General features: G+C 40.4%; 1 protein-coding gene across 1 annotated transcript in view; it reads left to right on the top strand.

Moving 5' to 3' along the window:
- LOC134342830 (cadherin-4-like) overlaps nt 1–25,075 on the top strand; it is a 781,531-nt gene that overhangs the window by 263,166 nt on the left and 493,290 nt on the right. The window lies entirely within an intron of this gene.

Genomic DNA, 25,075 nt, shown 5'->3' with positions numbered 1-25,075 from the left:
AAATTTTTTCCCATGTAAATTAATGGTAATTACTTCTTCACTTCACGCCATTTCGGTACGAAAGGTTTCATAGGAACGCTCTACGTTAGCGGGGGAAATATGGGACAAACCAATTTAGCCCAATATACAGGGTGTCCCGGCAAATACGGGACAGTTGGCAACCCTATGTTCAAGTCAAACAGTGCGTGACTGGGAATGAGGAAAGGTGCAGGTGACTCATATTGTTTCCTCACGGCCCGGTAGCACATGCTTTGCGGCCTGGTACCGGTCTGCAGCCCGGTGGTTGGGGGCCGCTGCACTAAGAAACTACCCTCCACTGAGCTCTCTGGTTGCAATATGCATATATGAAACAGATGTGAAAGGGAATGAGAAAGAACACGTTTATGAACAATGCCTCCGTCTCTGCCGAATCTGCTCTCAGAATGAGGCTTTTCATTCCAGAACGAAGGAGGTGTCCTTTTTCAAAGAAAGGAGCTTCCCTTCCTCCACCATCAATGCTGTCCTCAATTGCATCTCTTCTGTTTCACGCATGTTTGCTCTCACCCCATCCTCGCTACCAGGGGTAGGTTCCTCTTGTCCTCAGCTTCACCCCACCAGCCTCCGCATCCAGCACATAACTCAACGTAACTTCCGCCATCTCCAAAAGGATCCCACCAGCAAGCACATTTTTCCCTCCACCCACCTTCTGCTTTCTGCAGGGATTGCTCCCTGCATGACTCCCTTGTCCATTTTTGGTGTTCCCCCAGCCCCCATCCACTGTTCTCCATCCTGGCACTTACCTTACAAGCAGAACAAGTGCAACACCTGCCCCTACACCTCCTCCTTCACAACTATTCAGGACCCCAAACAATCCTTCCAGGTGAGGCAACACTTCACCTGTGAGCCTGTTGGGGTCATATACCGTGTCTGGTGCTCCCAGTGTGGCCTCCTGTATATCGGTGAGATCTGACGTAGATCGGGAGACCGCTTTGCTGAGCACCTATGCTCCATCGCCCAGAAGGAGCGGTATCTCCCAGTGGCCACCATTTTATTTCCACTTCCCATTCCCATTCCGATATGTCCATCCATGGACACCTCTACTGTCACGGTGAGGCCACATTCAGATCGGAGGAATGACACCTTATATCCCAACTGAGTGGCCTCCAACATGATGGCATGAACATTGATTTCACGAACTTCCAGTAATACCCGTTCCCCCCCCCACCATTCCACATCCCCTATTCCCTCTCTCACCTTATCTCCTTTCCTGCCTGTCACCTCCCTCTGTTGCTCCTCCCCCTTTTCTTTCTTCCATGGCCTTCTGTCCTCTTCTATTAGATTCCTGCTTCTCCAGCCCTGTATCTCTTTCCCCAATCAATTTCCTTGCTCGTTGCTTCACACCTCCCCCTCCTGGTTTTACTATCATCTGTTGTTTCTACCTCCCTTCCCCCCCCCCACCTTTTAAATTATTATCTTTTTTTTTCTCCTGTCCCACTGAAAGGTCTCTGGCTGAAATGTTGACTGTACTTTTTTCCATAGATGCTGCCTGGCCTGCTGAGTTCCTCTAGCATTTTGTTTGTCTTACTTGGATTTCTATCATCTGCAGATTTTCTTTTGTTTATGAGCAACATTTTTAAAATGCTATCAAATATTCTGTATCTGTAGCCTGTGTCCCTAGATTGTTGTACAGTTAGACTACTGTAGCTTGAACGGTTCTTAACAAATTTACTGTCACCAAAGATGACTTAGCTGTCAGACAACAAAAGCCCCAAAGTGATGCATTTGTATCATTAGCATCTCTCTGGAATCTATTGAAGGTTGCTAGGTCATTGCTTAGCAACCAGTAAGTACTCCAAGTAAAGATGCAAGGTGACATTTTGCTAGCCATCTCACGTAAAGAAAAATGGAGGTTGTTTGGAACAAATAGAGCTATGAGTTGGCTTCCAAAATGTGCATTTGTGTGTGTGTATACCTTGAACTAGACATCGCAATTGATGTGCATAGAAATCCAAATGTTTCTTGGAAATGTATCTCTAACCTGTGTCTCTATGGTTTCAGTAACTTCTATGAATAAAATAAAACGATTGCAGTTGAGAGTGAACTGGAACTAATTGTAATAAGAGTTATAAGTAACACACACAAAATGCTGGAGTAACTCAGCAGGTCAGGACTGATGAAGGGTCTTGGTCTGAAATGTTGACTCATTTTTTCCCTCTCCATAGATGCTACTTGACTTGCTGAGTTCCTCGCATCAGTGTGTGCTATTCATAATTGTGTTTATAATAAGTATTATGATTACTTGTAACTTAGTTTTGTGCCATTTGTGTGAATGGAGCAATGAAATTATCCAGTAAAATCACACATTTATTTGAGTTTCTTAAAACACTGTTAAATCAGGCAGTATTAATCCTTTGATGCAGAAATGGAAAGAGCTTTTTGTGCCTAGTCTGAATTGAAATTCTACTCTTAAATCCCACCTCTCACTTCAGCAGTGTTGGTACCCACCTGCTTCAAGCAGGCTTCAATTATATTGGTGCCCAAGAAGAGCGTGATGACCTGCCTCAATGATCATCACTTATATCCACAGTAAAGAAGTTTTTTGAGAGGATGGCGATGAAACGTATCAGCTCCTGCCTGAGAGAAGATTTAGATCTGCTCCATTTTGCCTATCAGAGCAACAGGTCTACAGCAGATGCCATCTCACTGGCTCTTCACTCAATCCTGTAATATCTGGACAGCAACGCTGCATACATCAGGGTGCTCTTTATTGACTACAGCTCAGCATTCAATCCCATGATCCCTCCAAAATGAATCAATAAGCTCCAAGCCCTCAGGCGCAATACCTCCTCGTGCAATTGGTTTCCTGGATTTCCTCACTGGCAGAACCCAATCAGTTGGGATCGGCAACATCATCTCCATGATCTCTACCAGCACAGGTGCACCACAGGCACAGGGTTGTATGCTTAGCCACCAGCCCTACTCACTTTACACTTATGACTGTGTGGCTAAGCACAGCTCCAATGCCATATTCAAGTTTGCTGTTGATACCACTGCTCTGGGCCGAATCAAAGGTGGTGATGAATCAGCATATAGGAAGGAGATTGAGAACTTGGCTGAGGGGTGTTAGAACAGCAACCTCTCACCCAATGGCAGCAAGACCAAGGAACTGATTGTAGACTTCAGGAGAGGGAAGCCAGAGGTCCATGAGCCAGTTCTCTTCAGAGGTGGAGTGGGTCAACAACTTTAAATTTCTGGATGTTCCTATTTTAGAAGCTCTCTGGATGCAGCACACAAGAGCAGCTGCGAAGAAAAGCATGACAGTGCCTCTGTGAGGATTTGGCATAACATCTAAAACTTTGACAAACTTCTTTAGATGTGTAATGGTGAATATTGACTGGCTGCAGCATGTCCTGGTATAGAAACACCAATGCCTTTGAATCCTATAAAAGATAGTGTATTCAATCCATTACGTCACTGGTAAAGCCCTCCCAACCACTGAGCACATATGCATTAAATGCTGTCATAGGAAAGCGGCATCCATCACCAGAGATCCTCATCACCCAGGCCATGCTCTTTACTTGTTGCTGCCATCTGAAGGTACAAGAGCCTCAGGATTCGCTTCGGCAGGTTCAAGAACAGTCACTACCTCTCAACCATCAGGCTCGTGAACAAAAGGGGATAACGACATTCACTTGCCCACCCATTGAGATGTTCCCACAATCAATGATCTCATTCTAATTTGTTATTTCATATTCTTGTTATTTTATTGCTATTTATTTATATTCACATTTGCACAGTTTGTTGTCTTCTGCACTCTACTTGATCTTTCATTGATCCTGCTTTAGTTACTGTTCTGTAGATTTGCTGAGTATGCCTGCAGGAAAATGAATCTCAGGCTTCCATGTATTTAATCCAATAATAAAATGTACTTTGAACTTTGCGGCTGGAAAAAATGTGTAAAATTAGGGGCCAAATTGAGATGCATCACTTTCAGGCTCCAGAGGTGGCGGGGGTGGGGGGGAATGTGCCGAGGTATCCAGACCAATGGTGCACAAAATCAGGGCACAGTATGTACAAAATGCAGTGGATTCCAATCGCAAACGAGAGAAAATCTGCAGATACTGGAAATCCGAGCAACACGCACAAAATGCTGGATGAACTCAGCAGGCCAGGCATCATCTGTGGAAAAGAGTATAGTTGACGTTTCAGTCCGAGACCCTTTGGCAGTCCCGCTGAAGCAACTCGGCCCAAGATGTCGACTGTACTCTTTTCCATAGATCCTGCATGGCCTGCTGAATTCCTCCAGCATTTTGTGTGGATTCCAGTTATATTTGGGACAGCATGCCACCTAATTGGGACAGGAGGCTGAACAGTTTCTAACTAGCATTGGTTGTGGGTACCTGAATGAACTTTAGACACCGCACTGTGCTTAGAGCGAACCGTTTTTAAATAGCCTCAGTTGCATATATTTGTGCTCAAAAAGCAATGGTTTTTGTTACTGATAGTTATTGAGAAATAAGCAGAAGGACAATTTAGAACTGTTTTGCTCACTACTTCAAACATTTAGGCTTGGAGATGCTAGAAATGGCTAGGAATGAAAATGAAAAAATTTCACTATTTCAACAAGTTAGGAACTATGAAGAATTTGAAGGTATTGACAATCATCTTGAATGTTACAGTGAAAGTGAAGAGTTGTAAGATGCAATCGTTGAGCGGATTGTATGGTCAGTCCATTAACTGTACTAGCTGTCTGTGCTAATGTTCATTTACAGTCCATCAAAAGAACATGGCAGTGTACACGGTATGAATTCCTCTATCAATAACTATTAGGAACTAATAGACAGTTTTACAGTACTGTAGTAACATTGATAGTGGTCTAATTTGTTCTGTTTTTCATCCATATACATAATTTGTTACTCAGTTAAACAGTAATTTATCTTTTTTATACCTATTTAACTATTTCCATGAAACAGTGGCTCATTGGGGCAGCTGCTTAATTGGGCAAAATGTGCGGGTCCTGATGTATCCCAATAACTGGAATCCATTATACTGAAAATTTTGAGGTCTTTAAAACAGCCCCTGCCCTTCCACTAGCCAAACAGGTTCCTGATCTTGATAAACATTTCTCTGTTAAGTTACAGAGCTATAATAGAGTGTGAGTTTTAAAAACTTTTTTGGCATTAATATCATGGAGTAAAATGCATTACAATGTTGCACCTATTCTGTACAGACTATTAAAGTACATTGAATCATAATATTTAAATAAGGTTTAGAAATTTACTTTCTATTGTATAGCTTGGACATACAGTGCAGTGATGTATCGAGATAGTAGCCCTCATCAAAAATTAATTTCCATTCTGTCAGTTGACTAGAGGGATATTCAACAGCAACAGTGGTGGAGAAATTCCTTTCCCTTGGTGTCAATTCATTCTGTGTTTTTAGCCCCGAATGTTTTCTTATTAATGTGACTGGTAATAATATAGGTTATAATTAATATCAGAATGGTTTGGAAAATGGAAGCAGAATGTGAGTAATTTTGGATATATTTATACATGTAGGGGGCAAATTGCCTTCAGATAGACATTTTTCTGCATCAATGCAAAGATCCAATTAAAATAATTGGATGTTAATTAAAGAAAGCAAAGAACTGTCATAACTTGATTGTGCAGCATCTTACTTATCTGTTTTGGCTTGGGATTAGTCGGCCCACAAATTTGTTGACCTGGTTGGAGATGGAGATACAACCCATGGCATTGCCTTTGCACCCTGCATTTGGTTTATAGGATGGAATGCCTGGTGTTGTGTAAAAAAAAAATCGACATTTTTTTTCTTGTGTGCAACTTGAAGTAAGTGGTTTTGAACGATGTTTAATGAGGCTCACAAAGTAGAGCCTGGAAAGGTTATAATAAAAATAGAAAATATTGGAAACTCAGCAGATCATGAAGCATTTGTTGAAAGAGAATTACCCATCTTGAGACTGAGATCCGTTATTAGGGACATCAGTTGGACTGGGAGGAAGCTTGTATTTCATTAAGGGCTATAGACCACATGCAAGTAAATGTGAAGTTTAAATTGGCATCATGGTCAGCCCAGATAATGTGGTCCGGTGCTCTACTGTTCTCTACTCTTGAATTTGAATACTTTAAATTATTTTCTGAAAATTTTGATTGTTTCATGATATAAACAGATGACCAAGGAAATATAAGTAGGGTCTTACTGAATATGGCTCTCTAAATGAAGATACTGCATTTAAAATGTCAAGGTGCAAGCCCTAACTAAAGAACTGTATCATCAAGGTTGGATTTTACTGTGGTGAATGAAATGCATCAAGCAGATGTTAGAACATACCAGTCCCTGCCTGTTTAAGAAATTAATACTATCAGTTTGTTAATGAATATTGCCTATTTTATAGTACTAGTCTTCTCTAGTTAGCAGGCATACTGTCATTCTCAGTCATAATACAAGGTTCAAAAGTTCAAAGCAAATTTATCATCAAAGTACATGTACAGAACATAGAAGAGTGCAGTGCAGGAACAGGCCATTCGGCCCATAATGTTGCACCGAACCACCTAAAAAGCAAATCAAAAACACCCAAACACTTATCCCTCCTACCAACACCACGTCCATACCCCTCCATCTTCCTTACATCCATTTGCCTATCAAAATGACTCTTAAAAACCTCTAATGTATTTGCCTCAACCACCATACCAGGCAGCACATTCCAGGCATCCATGACTCACTGAGTAAAAAAACTTACCCCTCACATCCCCTTTGAACCCACTCCCACCCCCCTCACCTTCAATACATGGCCTCTGGCATTAGACATTTCAACCCTGGGGAAACAGGTACCCTTTGTCCACTTGATCTCTGCCTTTCATAACCTTGTAAACTTCTCTCAGATCTCCCCGCAGCCTCTGAGAATTCAGAGAACCAACCCAAGTTTATCCAGCCTCGGTGAACCTCTTCTACACTCTCTCCAAAGCGTCAACATCCTTTCTATAGTGGGGCGACCGGAACTGTGTGCAATACTCCAGGTGTGGCCTAACCAGAATTTTATAAAGTTGTAACATAACCTCCTGACTTTTGAACTCGATGCATGACTAATAAACCATATACAACTCTGAGATGAATGTTCTTGCAGGCATACTCAAGAAATTCATAATAGAATTGATGAAAGAATGCAGCAACTACATTTCTGTTCCATCTCAAAGGTTGCAGAATAAAAATCCAGACCGTTACTTCCAACAACACAACACTGTAATGATGTGCTCATACATATAAAAAATTAAACCAAGGCTTCTCTAGCCCTCAGAGGTGAAATTCAGTGCTACCCTTGTATTTTTAAAAGCATAGAGGAGTTATTCCTCAGTATCTCAGCTAATATAGGTTGTACAATCAGCAAAACAAAAATACTCTAAATCAGATTATCTAGGCAGTGTCACATTTGTGCTCAAGGGAGCTTCATCATGTACCTTCATTGCAATACTGACTACACTTGGGCATTTCACTTGTTGTGAGGTTCCTTCAGGCATCTGCATCTCATGTCAATTTCATTATTGGCCACTGTGTTTACATTACAAAGTGACTACAGATCAAATTAATCTATTCTTTATGAATTGCTTTGAAAGTGAAGAAGCTCACCAGCATCTTGTTGAGAGTCTTGCACACAACCAAGGGGCAGAATAGCAAATATTTGCACTGTTGGTCTCACAGTCCACTCTGTTTAGTTTAAGCAGCTAACTTGTATAAAACAATGGTATTTTTCTTCTTTAATTTGCATTGCTTTGTTAATTTATTTATATTAGTCTACTTAGAGGGCACAGATTACAACTTGTAACATTAAGAATATGGAAGAGGGAATGGGACAAATGTAGTAAATGATGCCATTAACTCATTGCTTTGACTAAGAAAACAGTGTGCCTGGAGATTGGTAAAGATATCTGTTTATTATTTCTGATCGAATTTCTTTTATTGGAAGGACAATAGCTTTCAAATACCAAATGTGTTCCAATGAAATCCTGGTGAAGATTGAGCATGTAAAAGCATTTTCCACTCTGATGTAAGATAATCAAGTTTCAATCTCTTCTGCAATATTAAATGTCAGCTGTCATATTTGTTCAAATACACTGCATGCTCCTGCGCTGAACTGAATTGCCAGTCCAGTTATGTAGTGATCTGGGCTTGAGACAAATCAGAAATTGACTCATGTCCATGGTTTTCAAAGCTAATGGTGTCAGTTGCTTTATTTCTTGTATGCACAAAGAAGTTAAAAAGAAAATGGCTGATGTTCCATCTAAGTCCAATCATATCTGAAGGATTAATCTTGCTCATATTTCTGACAACATATTAATGTTTATTTACAAAATTAAATCACAGCTTCAGAAAAGCAAGAGACAACCTGAGACAAGATGCAGAGTACCTCATCCTTTCTAATTAATATTCTTCTGTGTATGTGCTGTCTCTTTTTGCCTAGGGCAGACACAAATCAGTCTGCACAGAAGATGGAAGACAAAAATCAGACTTTCCAAGATGCACGTTTTTCTGTGCTGACCACAGTTACTGTCATAAGTCAGCTTAAAGTCATTTTCTCAGCAAGACTTTTAGGTCTTTCCAAATAATCAAACTGAGCCCATTTTAAGTAGTGAGCTGCAATATTAAGATTGTTGACTGTGGTTTGCTGCATCTTGCCAACTGCACCACCTGGTGACCTCTGTATGAGTTGGTTGGGATTGCAAAACAAGTGATAGTGATTTGGCAGCATACTTGTTCTTTGCCTGGCATACTTTATGGCTTTGATACCATCCAGGCGGATTTCACCACAGTGCTTGCTTCCTCGGAATGCAGTACGTGTTGATTCAGGGTGAGGCTTGGGTTGTGTGGTGGCAAGGAAGCAAGCAGATCCATTGTAGTCTCCGGAGTCTTCAGTCCATATTCTCATCCATTAACTACTCATCTTCCTTCAGAAAGCTATCAGTTCATTGTGAATAAATTATACTTACTGAAACTGCTCTGTTTATTAACCATTTGTTTTTCTAACATCATCATATTTATGTGCCATGTCATATGAAGTGTATGATCATAGTCACTATCCACAATTGTTCTTGGCAATTTTTTCTAATGAAGTGGCTTGCTATTGCCTTTTTCTGGCCAGTGTCTTTACAATATGGGTGACCTCAGCTATCAACAATGATCTAAAGAGATTGCCTGGTGTCAGTGGTTGCAAAACCAGGACTTGTGATAGACACCAGCTACTCATCGGACCATCAACCATCTGCTCCCATGGCTTTGCGTGACTCTGATTGGGAGGCTAAGCAGGTGGTACAGCTTGCCCAAGGATGAACTGCAGGCTAGTGGAGAGAAGGAGTACCTTAACCCTCCTTTGGTGGAGATGTATATCCACTCTGCCCCCTGTTTTTCTGACAGCTTGTGCATTTTGTACTTCTGGTTGGAATATGCTCAAAATAATGTATCCTGTATGTGTGGTACAATGGGTATACTCAATATACATTTGCTCTAATATTTATTCATTTGCTCTAATATTCTGTTACACGGACCAGTGAATCATAACTTCTGAAGCACTGTACAACTGGCATAAATAATACTCACAAGAGAAAATCTGCAGATGCTGGAAATCCAAGCAACACACACAAAATGCTGGACAAACTCAGCAGACCAGGCAGCATCTATGGAAAAAAAGTACAGTCGACGTTTCAGGCCAAAACCCTTCAGCAGGACTACTGTATATGCACTATCCATAAATAATACTTCATGACTAGCACATGTTACCATAAGCAGATTTCTACCCTGTATCATTGCCAGGGCGGTAAAAGTTTAAGTGGTGCCAATGTCTCGTTCTTTTTAAAGATATTTCCTACACAAGCCATTTTAAACAATAGAAATAATTTATTTTCCTATTTATCTCCCACCAAGGCTTGGCATTAAATGTTCCCTTGAAGCATTTTTGAGAAAGGTGAGCAAAATGGCACAAGATAACTGGGGAGTATAGGCTTCATATTGGTCAGTAAAATGTCAATCTCGTTTGTTCACACTTCTGATCTAATATCCCCCAGATCTATCCTTCTGCCTCACTCATCTTTCTGATTACTGCTAAATGCTAAATCAATATTTTTTGAGTACAATGAATGCTCACTTCCAGACCTTTGTTTCCTTCCAGCTTCTGCAAGTGGCAATCTTAAAAGAATTGTCTGATACATTTTGCTGTTACATTACCATCTATATACACATTATAATCCATCTACCACATGTCAACTGCCAGCATGCCCATGTATCTAAAGATAGTCTCCATTCCATGTGCTGCCCGCTGGTATACAGTATCTGAATGCTTAGAATCTGGAATGCACCGCTGGGGTTCAAGCTTTCACAATCGGGCCAGAGTTTGGAGACAGATTCCACTGCGATGTTTGATAAGGAAATCAATAGTATTTGCAAGAAGACTATACATGGCTGCAGAGAAAGGATGAGCTGTAATCCTTTTGCAAAGAGCCTGCATCAACTAGAGGTTTCTAAAAAAAAAATCATGAAACATTGGTAGCATTTTTAGGCAAATTTTAATTGGCTCATTTTACAGTCTGGAATCTTAATATTTTAATAATTACATAGCTATGTGTTTTTTCCACAATTATCACATGAATATTTTAAAGAATGCATATATTTCATCAACCCTTTTTATCTTCTTAAAATATAGGATGTGTCGAAAGTTACTCAAGCAGTCTTCAGAGCCGTTTGCATTTGTTTTACGTAAATAAACCGCACATCAGCTGGTCAGTGTGTCTTTAGAAGGTTAAAGGGCTCTATTTCTCTGGAAGCTCTTGAGGTGACAATTAAGATGGTTCACAACAGTCATGCAATAGATGCGGTTACTTGCAGTCTCAAAAAGACTGGGAGAGTGAAGTGTAAAAGGGATGGCTTGGGAGAGAGGAGGAGGGACAGATGGTCAGGCATATGCACTCCTCACAGCTAATCAATATATGATGAGGATGCACGTGTGTTTGCTTCTGCTTTTCTCTTTTTCCTATTGATCCTTCTGTTGGTCATCTTCTCTGGCATGTTGTTTTTAACTCTCTTCCCTCCCCACTCCCCTCTTTTTTGATTCTTTCTGTTGGATACTCTGATTTTAAATACTTCTATCTGATCCCTTTGCAATCACTCGTGTCCCAAGAAGGACCCTAGCTTCTTCAAATTATCCATGTAACTGAATTGCCTCATCCCTAGAATGCTAGTAAGTCCTGTGATGCAATTGATGTAACATGGCATAATTCATATTTGCATCAGTGAATGGGTTTAATTTTATAGTAGGTTCCTGGAGAATATACATTGAGGTGCCTCAAGAGACATGATAGCTCATGCATAAGAAAATGCTGAGTTAATACAGGCACCAAGAGTGGGAAATAACTGGTCCCACTAAACTCCTCCTCGTGGAGCCTATTTGCATAAAATTCCAAGTAAGCAATTAAAATGCAGAATTTCATGTGAATTATACATGTAAATGAGACTTGTGGGTAATATGCTGTGCTGCTTGTATAGCCATATCTTGTTCCTCTCATTGTGCCATTGCTTGACTGTAGGGAGTTTGCTTCGAGAAATAATTAATGCATTTACAATGGCTGATGTCAGTGTGGAGCTTGTGACTCTTTTCCTGGGCAGCACTGGTATTATTTCATGTGTTTGTTCATAAGTTTTTAATTACTTCTGATTGAACAAACATCTAAAACCAATAAAATTAAAATGAGCCATATATACTTGCCACTGGACTGACAGGCATGTTTTGGCCTAAAATGTGAAGTAATGACCACCAAGAGTCAAAGGTATCACCCTCATCTTCAAATACAGAGATGGTCAAAAATCCCTCAGCATCTGGTATGTATTAATGTTAGCGGAACCCGTGGCTATGTAGGCTGAAATGAGCAATGTGAAAGTACATTGTTCTCTGAATGTGTGTGATTCTGGCATGAGTTCCTGGCAGCCTTTACACAGACTGATAAACCTAGCTGTAATTTGAGTATGAAGAGTTGGCAATACTTTGCAACCCAATATCCTTGTAGGGAATTGACAACCTCAGACAATAATTAAGCAGGTTTTCCCTGTCTAGTTGTATTATCTATGTCAATGGAATAACAGCTTTCAATTTTTCCACTATTTCGAGGTTTCAGCATTGATTTGTAATCAAAGAAAAGTTGTTTGACAAGTTAGCAGGAAGTTGTCTTTGAGGAACAACAAAAATGCTGGGCTTGCACATCTTTATGCAACACTGTTTGTGCTGAATATGTATTGAATGGTTTTAATGCCTCATTTCCATTGTGGCTATAAATTGTAACTTAAGCTGCATAATGCAAACTGGTGAATGCTGAGTTGTAGAATGGCTCCTCTTCCTTGATGTCAATTTAAAGGGGCACATTCTTCATGCACATATCTCTCTTTCACTCTAAAACCAAAATGTTTGACAAAAAATAATGTCGTGTAAGTGTTGTGCTTTAACTCTATCATTATGTTTTGTGTTAAGTCAAAAGTAGTTTGCCAGGTAATTTTTCATGAACGTCTTTTAAAAATGACAGAATATTAATGATTGCTGGTGTAACCCTCTCATTGGGCTCGTATACAAACTTGGCTGGATAGCTAACTTGGTTAACAGCCATGTGACTCAGCAGTGAGAAGGCCACCTTTCATAAACAATATATGTCTGCGGTTGGTACGCTTAGGTGTTCAACCAAACAGGAACGTCGTGACGTTCTGATTAAAGAAACCCCAATTTGAGCGAGTGCTGTATAAATACTGTCTATACACAATTATTGGTCACAAGAAATAACAGATGGTACATTACTTAAAATTATAAAGCATATTCACCAACTTCAGCTTTAACATACAGTTAATAGGAAAGAAAAGAAAATACAAGGGCCCATTATGGTTCAATGAGTTTAATGTGCACGTAACATTGGAGCTCATATTGAAGTAGCTAGGGGTGTATCTCTTACTTGTGCACTGGACCCATGGTCAGTGTAAAAACACCCACCACGTTTTCGAACCCTCCCCCCTTGAAGACTAAACAGACTCCCTCTCTCTCAGGAGTATTGGCCCTTCCTCCTTGGTGCCATTCATCTGCACAAAGCACCTTTTGCAACGGGGACTCTCCTTCCAAGGGCATTCTGCAGCATCTTTTTTTCTGTCCCGCTCCACAGCTCTCGCTAAAAGACCCCAAGCCAGACTACTGTCCTTCAGAAAACTCTTCCCCACAGCTCTCTAGAACCTTCTCTCACATTCCAATCCTGATTGACTAACGCACGTTTCTAAGCTGCACAACGTAGGTCTTTATCTTACACAAAGCTAAAACACACTTTCCAGCATGGCACACTGTTTAACAGAAAACTGCCAATATAAACGACTTCAGAGCATAGCAGTGGAAATCCTAATCAGGGCATTACACCAATATTTATGATACCCTGTAGTTTACCTTTAAACATCGGCAGATTGGCACGGTACCGTAATGGTTAGCACAATGCTTTACAGTACCAGAGACCCAGGTTCATTTCCCACCATTGTCTGTAAGGAGTTTGTATGTTATTCCCGTGACCATGTGAGTTTCCTCTGGGTGCTCTGGTTTCCTCCCACAGTCCAAGAACATACTGGTAGGTAGGTTAATTGGTCATTGTAAATTGTCCTGTGATTAGGTTAGGGTTAAATCGGGGGCGGCCGGGTGGCTGGGCTTGAAGGTCCGGAAGGGCTGTTCTGCCTATATCCCAATAAATAAATAAACAAACAAACAAACAACTAATCTAGTGTATCAACTGAGTACTGATATTACAGTGTAGTTGATGACAGCAATGTCAATTTTGATTTTGCTGCTATGAGATAAATAAAACACTAATGGCTCTGGTGCCTTGGCGATTCTTTCAGAGTTTCCAGGGGAAAGCTCCAGAGAGCAGTATACATCTTGGTTGCCATAGACCTGCTGGGCCAAAGGGCTTGTTTGCATGCTGTTTGACTCTGACTCTATAAGAATCCATTACAATAAAGGTTGCTACTAAAGGCTGTGTTTATTCTGGACAATTGGCTCCCTGGATACAACGTTAGGTTTTAAATAAAACTACACATTTACAGTAAATAGTGACAAGGTGTTTTGTGGGTTTTGTTGTTTTTTTCTGGTCAGTGTCTTATACCATTGCACCCCATTGCAGAATTGCTTGAAGAAGCAAAAGTTTACAGTGCATAAGGCTCAAAACACTGTAAGGCTATGGAAGTTAAACAAGGGCATTGTGGGAATCTGTGGAAGAAATTTCAGGGGCCCTGACAAGGATAGTTGCATCATCATTTGCCAAGGGTGGGGTACCAGAAGACTGGAGGGTAGCTAATATTCTGTCTTTGTTTAAGAAGGGCTGCAAGTTAATAAAGAATACTCTGAGGAACAGAATCTACCAACATTTAGAAAAGCAAAGACTGAGTGCATAGGAAATCATGTGTCAAGAATTTAACTTTTTTGAAGAGATGACTGAGAGGATTGATGGTATATATTTCCTGCATGGACTTCTACAAGGCCTCTGACAATGCCCTGTGTAGTAGGCTGGTTTGGACGGTTAGATCCCAGGTTGAGCTAGGCACTTGTGTTAAGTCCACTGTTGTTTGTCATCTATATTAATGATTTGAATGGGAATGCAAGTGGCATGGTAACCGAGTTTGTGGATAACACCAAAACTGGTGGTATCCTGGACAGCGAAGAAAGTTATCAAAAACCACAATATGATTTTGAACAACTATGAAAGTAGGAAGAGGAAAGGTAGATGGAATTTAATTCAAATATGTGCAAATTGTTGCATTTTTTGAAGTTAAACCATGGTGGATGACACCAAAATTAGTAGTGTGGACAGTGAAGGCGGCTATCTAAGATACTGTAACTACAGGACATCGAAAAATCTCAGAAATGGACGAGGGAATAATGGATGGAATTTAATTCATACAAGTTCACAGGAATGCATATAGAGAAGTTAAATCACAGTGTATGGATGGATCCTGGAGAGTATTATAGAATATAGTGGTACAAGTTCATAATTCCCTGGATGCAGAGACACAGGTAGACAGGGTAGTAAAGAAGGACTTTGGCACAATTGCATTCATCCATCAGGCTATTGAATACAAGAGTTGAGATGACATGTTACGGTTATAAGAGCTTGATGAGACTGTTGTTGAAGTATTAAGCACAGTTCTGGTTGCCCAGCTATAGGAAAGATGCCATTAAGCTGAAACTTTTGTGAAAAGATACACAAAGATGTTGCTGGGTCTGGACAGCTTGGGTTGCAAGGAGAGACTGAATAGACCAAGACTATTTTCCCTGGAGCATACAAGGTTGAAGATGATCATGAGTGGCAAAGATAAGGTGAATGATCTCAGCCTGTTTCCCAGGGTAGGACTTTCTAAAACTAGAAAACATGGGTTTAAGGTGAGGGGAAATGTTTTAAAGGTTTTCCACACAGAGGGTGGTGGTTATATGAAATGAGATGCCAAAGGAAAGTGCAGAAGTAGGTACAATTATAATGTTAATACACAGTTAGACAGGTAATGGATGGAATAGATTTGGATGGACATAGGCCAAACCCAGGCAAATGTGATTTGCTTTGCAGGTACCTTAATTGGCATGTTGAGATGGGCTGAAAGACCTGCTTTCATGCTATGTGACTCTGACTTAACTGGATAAATATTGACTTAATTTCACAACAGGCGGCTTAGAACAAAAGTTGGTTGTGCATGCTGCTTTTCCAACCATGGCAGAACTGAGGATGATTATGGATGGGCTGCTATTGTATGTGATAGCTTTTAATTTGATCTGGTTGCTTTCCAATGAAACTGTGAATTCACATCAGCAGTTCACTATGTGAATTAATGTTATCAAGACTGCCATGTCCCGTGGTATTCCATGGAAAAAAAGACAAGTTCTGCAAGGAATGTGTAAGCTAAAACCTGGCCCAGAAGAGTTGTTAGCATAATATGTTGAACTACAAGGTGTTGTGGTAGGTATGCAGCCCTACGGTTTTTCTGTAACAATAATTTAATAGCTATTTTTTTCTTGAGCTTGTGAACAAATAAATAATCATGCTCCTCCTAACTGTTGTTATGAACAGCTATAATAAGCTGTTTGCAAATGCATTTCTGTGAAAGTATCGTGTATTGTGCCATGTCTTCTGAGTTGCTTATCCACCAAACTTATTGTGCATAGTTAAAATGCCAAAACAAATTATCGTCTAGTTAAGTATAAAAGGAGCATATCATGAATATGAAATTAATGCCCTAAATGCTGTACAGTGCAATTATTTGTCATGAGAAATTGCAGGGGATTATGTTAAAGAAAGAGTTCAGTCAGACAGAAAAACTCTGTTTATCTTTAATGCAGAAAGAACATCTTGGTTGATTTTGACAATTGTAATTTATGTGGATAAATGCCCTTTTCATTTTGTCAGCTACACCTCAGTATGTGGGGTCAATACAATATGTTCTATGTTTAAAGTTGTCTACATGGTTCATTTATGGCTTACAAGTACTGGAGATTACATATATAGTCTATGCAAAATCACTTTTAATAATGCCAAGGATTAAAATTCAAATAGTTTGAAAAGGAATTCCAAGCAACACAATGGAGTTATGAATAAGTTAAGTTTCCTTTGGTCATTCCTTGAGTTTTCTGTAAATAGTTGCAAGTATGTTAAAAACTTTGACCTAAAATTAGATCGTGTTGCCAATTCATTTAGTGCAGTATGTAGTTTAGAATTTTTGGTATTGGTAGTTAGTATATTATGGTCACATGTACTGAGATACAGTACATGGCATCCAGAGAGATTATGCCTTACATAATTACATCCAGGTAGTAAAAAGAAAACAAAAGTGCAGAATATAGTCTTGCAATTATTAGTTTTTCTGGTGGCCTAGTCGAATCAGGAGTGAGAGAGCAGGCCAGTCACAGATCCGTGAGTGAGATTTAAAAAGGTGCATTCACACCTTTCAGCATTTTGCAGTGGCCCAATCAAATAGTGATTCATTAGCAAGGGCAAATAAAAATAAGGTAGGTACAAGCGGAATGGCCATTGTGTGAATGGACCAGTGTTAGACCAGTGTACCTATCTGGTAAGTTTCTTCTTCATTATTCTTTGTCTGTCAGTATAAAGCTAGTGTGAGTGTGGCTTCAGGGGTTGTATTGTGTTCTTTGTGTGAGATGTGGGAATTCAGTAAGGCCTTCAACCTCCCAGATACCCTCATCTGCACCAGATGCACCGAGCTGTATCTCAGTGATCTTTGGTTCATATGGGAAACTGAGGAGGTGATAGATAGGGGGTATAGAAACATAGAAAATAGGTGCAGCAGTAGGGCATTTGGCCCTTCAAGCCTGCACCGCCATTCAGTATGATCACGGCTGATCATCCAACTCAGAACCCTGTACCTGCCTTCCCCCCATACCCCCTGATCCCTTTAGCCGCAAGGGCCATATCTAACTCCCTCTTAAATATAACCAATTAACTGGCCTCAACTGTTTCCTGTAAAGAGAGTAATCAGCCCTAAGTTGCAGAAGACAGGTACCCGTGTCTGTAGGGAGAGGAAATAGGCAGCCAGTGCAGAGTAACCCTGTGGCCTATCCCCTCGATAATAAGTATACCGCTTTGGATATTGTTGTGAACGACCTACCAGAGGGATCCTGCAGCAACTGTGTCTCTGGCACTGAGTCTGGCTTTGTGGTTCAGAAGGGAAGTGGGGAGAAGAGGACTGCAGTAGTGATAGGGGATTCCATAGTTAGACATGAGATTCTGTGGATGCATTTGAGACACCCAGGTGGCATGTTGCCTCCCAGGTGGCGAGTTCACAGACATCTTGGATTGTGTCTATGGCATTCTAAAGGGGGTGGGAGCGATCAGAAGTCTTGGTACGTATTTGTAACGATGACACAGGTAGGAAACAGAAGGAGATCCTGAAGAGAAAATTTAGGGAGCTGGGTAGAAAGCTGAATAGCACAACCTCCAAGGTAGCAATCTCTGGCTTGCCATATGCAGTAAGGATAAGAATAGGATGATTTGGCAGATGAATGCATAGCCGTGGAATTGGTGCAGGGGGCTGGGAGTCAGATTTCTGGATCATTGGGATCTCTTCTGGGGAAGGTATGACCTGTACAAAAGGGACTGGTTACACCTGAACCCAAGGGGACCAATATCTTTATGGGCAAGTTTGCTCGAGGGGTTAAACTAAATTGGCAGGGGAATGGGGAACAGTCATAGGGCTGAGGCTTGGGGAATTGGTATGCGAGTGGAGGCAGTATGTAGCGAGAATCAGAGGAAGAATAGACAGATGATAGGGTTAAATTGCAGTCAGTGGGATGATTTGCAGTGTAACGGATCAAAATTGAAAAGCGTGATTAATTGATACAGGTCTGAAGGTGTTATATTCAAATGCACCCAGTATGCAGAATAAGGTAGATTATCTTGTAGAGCAGATAGAGATTGGCAGGTATGACATTGTGGGCATCACTGAGTTGTGGCTGAAAGAAGATTAAAGTTTGGAGTTTAACATCCAAGGATACACATTGTATCAAAAGGATAGGCGGGTTGGGGGTGACACTGCTCCGTTGTTAAAAAATGAAATCATATCCTTACAAAGAGCTGACATATGATCAAAAGATGTACAATTGTTGTAGGTAGAATTAAGGAGCTACAGGTATAAAAAGACAGTGATAGGAGTTATATACAGGCCTCTGAACAGTAGCCAGGATGTAGGCTATAATGGAAGATAGAAAATGCATGTCAAAAGGGCAATATCACAATAGTCATTGAGGATTTCAATATGCAGGTAGATTTGGAAAATCAGGTTGATGCTGATTTTGGATCCCAAGAGAAAGTATTTGTAGAATGCCTGTGAGGTGGCTTTTTAGCGGAGCATGTCATTGAGCCCACTAAGGGATCAGTTATTCTGGATTGGGTGTTATTTAATGAACCAGATTTGATTAGGAAGCTTAGGAGGCAGTGGTCATAATATGATTGGATTCACCCTGCAATTTTCGAGGGCGAAGCTAAAGTCAAATGCATCTATATAGCAGTGGAGTAAAGAGAATTACTGAGGCATGGGAGGAGGGCTGTTAAAAGTTGATTGGAAAGAGATACTAGCAGGGATGACAGCAGAACAGCAGTGGGTGGAGTATCTGGGAACAATTTAGAAGGTGCAGGATAGATACATCCAAAGGCAGAATAGCACAACTGTGGCTGACAAGGGAAGTCAAAGGCAACATAAAGCAATAGAGCGGACATATAATAAAGCAAAAATTACTGGGAAGTTAGATGATTAGGAAGCTTTTAAAAAAACAACAGAAGGCAACTAAAAAGCCATAAGGAGGGAAAAGATGAAATATGAAGGTGAGCTAGCCAACAATATCAAAGAAGGTACCAAAATTTTTTTTTCAGATATAGCTATATAAAGAATAAAAGAGAAGAGAAAGTAGATAAAAGACTGCTGGAAAATGATGGACAAGGAAACGTCGGATGAACTGAATAAGTATTTTGCATCAGTCTTCACTGTGGAAGATGTTAGCAGTATGCTGGAAGTTCGAGACTGTCAAGGGACAGGTGTGAGTGCAGTTGCTATTACCAGGGAAAAGTTGTTTGGGGAGCTGAAAGGTCTGAAGGTAGGTAGGTCACCTAGACCAAGTCGAGTATACCCAAGGTTCTGAAAGAGGTAACTGAAGAGATTGTGGAGGCATTAGTTATGATTTGTCAAGAATCACTGGATTCTGGCAAGGTTCCTGAGGACTGAAACATTGTAAGTGTCACTCCATTCTTCAAGAAGGGAGGGACACTCAAGGAAGGAAATTATAGGCCAGTTAGCCAAGCTCAGTGGTTGGGAAGATGTTGAAATCAATTGTTAAGGATGAGCTTTCACGGTACTTGGAGGTGCATGGTAAAAAAGGCCAAAGTCAGCATCGTTTCTTTAAAGAAAAATCTTGCCTCACAAATCTGTTGGAATTCTTTGAGGAAATAACAAGCAGGATAGACAAAGGAGAATCAGTAGATGTTGTGTACTTGGATTTTCAGAAGGGCTTTCCCAAGGTGCCGCACATGAGGCTACTTAGCAAGATGAGAGCCCATGGTATTACAGACAAGGTAATTACTTGGATAGAGCATTGGCTGATTGGCAGGAACAAAGAGTGGGAATGAAAGAAGCCTTTTTTGATTGGCTGCTGGTGACTAGTGGTGTTCCACAAGGGTCAGTGTTGGGATCGCTTCATTTTACGTTTTATGTCAGTGATTTGGATGATGGAATTGATGGCTTTGTGGACAGGTTTGTGAATGATATGAAGATAGGTGGAGGGGCAGGTAGTGTTGAGGAAGCAGTGAGGCTGCAGAAGAATTTAAGCAGATTAGGAGAATAGGCGAAGAAGTGGCTGATGGACTACAGTTTCGGAAAGTGTATGGTCATGAACTTTGGTTGAAGGACTAAAAACATGGACTATTTTCTAAACGGGGAGAAAATTCAAAATTTCAAGGGACTAGGGAGACTTGTGCAGGATTCCCTAGAAGTTCAATTGCAGGTTGAGTCGGTGGTAAGGAATGCAAATGCAATGTTAGCAGTCATTTCGAGAGGACTTGAATATAATAGCAATGACTGGTCAGACCACAATTTATGCATTGTGAGCAGTTTTGGGCCCATTATCTAAGAAAAGATGTGCTGGCTTTACAGACAGTCCAGAGGAGGTTCACAAGAGAGCTTCTGAGAATGAAAGGGTTAACATATGAGGAGTGTTTGATGGCTCTGTGCCTGTACTCACGGGAGTTTAGAAGAATGTTGGGGGGGGTGGGGGGATCTCATTGAAACTCATCGAATATTGAAAGGTCTGGATAGTGTGGATGTAGAGAGGATGTTTCCTACAGTGGGGGAGTCCAAAACCAGCAGGCACAGAAGGTGGTGAATATGTGGAATTCATTGTCACAAGCAGCTGTGGAGACCAGGTCATTGGGAGCATTTCAGGTGGAAGTTGATAGTTTACGGGGAGAAGGCAGGTGAATGGAGTTGATTGGGAAATGGATCAGCCAAGATGAAATAGAGGAGCAGACCCAATGGACCAAAAGGACTAATTCTGCTCCATGTCTTTTGGTCTTATGGCCTAATTACCGAGTGTGTGTAGACAAATAAAATGCAAGTATCATGTTGCAATTTGGGAGTTCAGTAGCTCATCTTGTAGCATATGAGAAGTTCATTCAAGTGTCTGCTAACTGTGAAATAGAAGCTATTGGGTCCAGTGTTTCATGATCTCAAGCTTTTATATCTTCTGCCTGAAGGGAATGGGTGCAGGAAAGAATAACTGAGGTAGGAAGGTCTTTGATTCGGTAAAAGCTGCATTTCTAAAGCAGTGGGAAGTATAGACAGTTAATGGAGGAGAGATTGGTTTGCCCTATGGACTGGACTGTTTTCACAACTCTTTGCAATTACTAGCAGTCTTGGCATCTTGGTTACATTTGCTTAGTCAGCTCTCAATTGGGGTTTGGTCAGGTGGGCAATTGAAGACCTTGAGAACATCAGCAACAGGGCAGAGGAGGTGGGATGGGAGCAAATATAGAGGAAACTACTTTAATTAAAGTATAACAACATTGGAAGTCTTGGGTTACTGGCATCACACCAGATAAGTTCAGGTCCGTTGATGTCAGATGTGTCTCAGCCATGCATTTAAAGTTTGCTTTGGTGCGAGAGGTAACTGGCTGCCTGGTTCCTCTGCAGAAGAATCTTGTATTCTTATTCTTCATATGCCTTGTGCGTTACATGTTTGGGTGATTATGGCTTTCCACATCGAATGATCCCATGCAGCGTCAATGATATCTCTCAAACTTAGATCTATTAGTTCTTTCACAGTGTCCATATATTTTCTTCTTTGTCTTCCTCTTCCATGTTTCCCAGGCATACGGCCTTGTAACGTAAGGCATTCTGTTTCTCCCTCTGATGACATAGCCCAGGAATTTAAGTTTCCTCTCATTTAATGTTCTCATTAAAGATCATTTTGTATGGGCAAGTTGGAGTACTGTCTCATTAGTTACCCTATCTCTATATGATATTTTCAGCATTCTTCTAAGAAATCACATTTCTGTTGCTTCTAAGTTTCTTTGGAGTTCTGGTGTTATAGTCCATGTTTCGGAAGCATACAGCAAGATTGACCAGATGTAACATTTTAGTAGCCTAAGCCTTGTTGTTATAGAAATGTGTCTGTTGGTAAAAACGGTTTTCATTTTTTGGAAGTTGGTTTTGGCAATGGCAATTTTTTTTTGTATAAGCATTGTAAAAAGCATGCACTGTTAGTTGCTTGGTATTACTGCACAGGACTATGAGCCTCTGTGCAACTGTGGCATGTGGAAGAGCTGGAGCAATTTTCCAGGAGTAATTTCATTTGCATTATCCACTTATGGATGAGGTCAACAACCTCTGAATCCTGACAAAAAGTTTTCCTGCTCAACCAAGTGATCCACAGCTCCAATGAATTTCTTTGTTGTTTTGTCTGTATGTGGTATAATCTTCCTTCGATAGACCATGACCAAAACTAACACTTCACCTGATAAACCTTAACCAGAGCTGCACCATCTTAACCATTCTCTTCAGGCACTGGACAGTTTCAAGCCTAACTCCCTTCAATGTGCCTTCACTGAAAAGTGACTGCTGAGGAGCACATTTTGAGAAAAGTAGGTAAATTGCCTATTTTATAATTCAGACAACTGTCTGTGTGTTTTGGGGGAGTATGAGTCAATTTCTATCCTGATTTTAATTTGGTTCAAGTGTTATTTTGATTTTAACCCACCCAGTCCTATTGGCCCAAGTGCCTTCCTACAGATGATAGAACTTTAATACATTTTTATTGGAAAATTCAAACAAAAAGCACAATTGCTCTGAAATTACTTGGCTGGCCAGCCTTCAAACCTTGAAGCTAAACTTTCTATCAGTTTCATTGTTGCTGAATTGTATCACTATGTCCAGAACTCTGAGGAATTGCTCTGGCAGTAGACAAAATGTGATTTAAAAAAAAATAAATCCTAGGATAATGTGGAAAAAATAGTCTGCACTCAGCACAATACCACAGTTGGGAGAGAAAAGAAGGAAACTCACTTATGGAGCATTTACTGAGAGAACTCAGCTAACCTACATGTTCCTTAACAGATTCTGGAAGTCCATTACAAATTGAACTGAAAATGCAGTCTTTCTTCAAAGGGAAGATGTACACAAGCAAAGTCAGTGGTAGATTTGTATAAAATATTGAACAGACCACAGTTAGCATTTTGTGATTTTGGTTGATGTGTGTTTGCAATGTTAATAAATTCCCAAAACATGCAGCTTAAATCAAAAATAGATGATTTTGGCATAGAATCACTGATTTTCAGGCGGGCATTAGTTTTCAATGATTCCATTTTATTTCTCTGTTCTATTGTGAATGCTTGCAACAAACTAAACCTCAAGGTCGTGTATGATGACATGCTGTATATGTACTTGATAATAAATTGAATTTCATTTTGAATACACTTGGTCATAACATAGTAACTCGAGGTTGGTGGGCAGTTTTCGTCTGGTATACTGAATGCTGATGGGATTGTTTGAGAGGGAGGTCTGCGGTTCAGTAGTCAGCGGCATAGGTCATTAATTTAAAATGATAACAGGGCCTGTGCCCTTGTCCATCCTTGCTGACCAAGATACTCATCTAAGCTATTCCCACTGCCTGCATTTAACCCATAGCTTGATACTTGTTCTATCCATGTACCTCTCCAAGTGTCTTTTAAATGTTGTTGTTGTTTCTACCTTAACCGCTACTTCTGTATATTACTAATCACTACTACCATGTACCCAACATCTTCTGTGAGATGCTATTGTCCCTCAGCCTCTTTTTATGTCTTTTCCCTCCCCTTAAACCTTATGCCGCTAGTTTTTGATTCCCCTTACCTTGGGAAAACAGCAATGTGTGTTCACCCTCTCCATGTTCCTAACAATTTTATACAATTTCATCCTCGTATCCAGCAGTTCAAAGAATAAAGTCCTAGCCTGCCCAATATCTCTCAATAACTCAGGCCCTCAAGTCCCTGCAATATTTGCATAAATCTTTTTGGAACTCTTTACGTACAGTTTGTATTTCTCCGAAGACACAATATTCAAAGGCACCTTGTTTCATATACTTTCCATTAAAAAAATGATTTGTACAAAATTCTGAAGTGTCATCATTTAACTGGCCTGTTGCAGGATTTGATGTGAAGTACGCTGGTTCACACCGGGTCTGCAAGTGACCTGGTGGCTTCTAACTATCCAATGAGAATCTAACAGAGCTAATGCTTTAACCTTGGGTGTGAAATAATTCTATGCAAGTATTAATTGATGGATGTTTAATATGCTTGTGAAATTCTTTTGTTTGCCGTTTGTGTCAGTTATGATATGATTTGCTAATATACATACTTAAGGCTGTAAGACCTGAAAGTTAATTCAGACTGTAGAAATCAAGACCAACAGTTCAAAAATATTTTACTGCAAAGTAGAAGGCACTGTAATGTCAAAAATATATTTGTTATTTATTGTTACACAGAGCAGAATAGGCTCTTCTGGCCCTTCGAGCTACACTGCCCAGCGATACACCGATTTTAACCCTGGCCTAATCACAGGACAATTTACAATAACCAATTAACCCACCAACTGGTAGGTCTTTAGACTATGGGAGAAAACACAGCAGCCGGAGGAAACCAGCATGGTCATGGGGAGAAGGTACAAGCTGCTTACAAGCAGTTGGGGAAATTGAACTCTGGTCACTGGTACTGTAAAGTATTGTGCTAACCACTATTCTACTGTGCTATTTACTGTATACCAGTGATTGTTCTACCGTCATTAATAGCCAAGATTGGAGATGGATAAGCAATATCTGCATGTAGCAGGATAAGAAAAATATTTGTATGAAGGAAACATGGGCTGCTTTAATGTATTTTGTGGAAAAAGACTGTATTTTAAACAAAATTGGACTAAACTGACCATAAGTTAATTTAACACTCTTGCCAGCTGCAATTGTGAGAAGTACAGAAACCGATGGATCTGATAAATGAATTTGGATAAACTCTTG

The sequence above is a fragment of the Mobula hypostoma genome, chromosome 2, assembly GCF_963921235.1.
Source record: "Mobula hypostoma chromosome 2, sMobHyp1.1, whole genome shotgun sequence".
Lineage (NCBI taxonomy): Eukaryota > Metazoa > Chordata > Chondrichthyes > Myliobatiformes > Myliobatidae > Mobula > Mobula hypostoma.
This window is presented reverse-complemented; position numbering and strand designations above follow the sequence as displayed.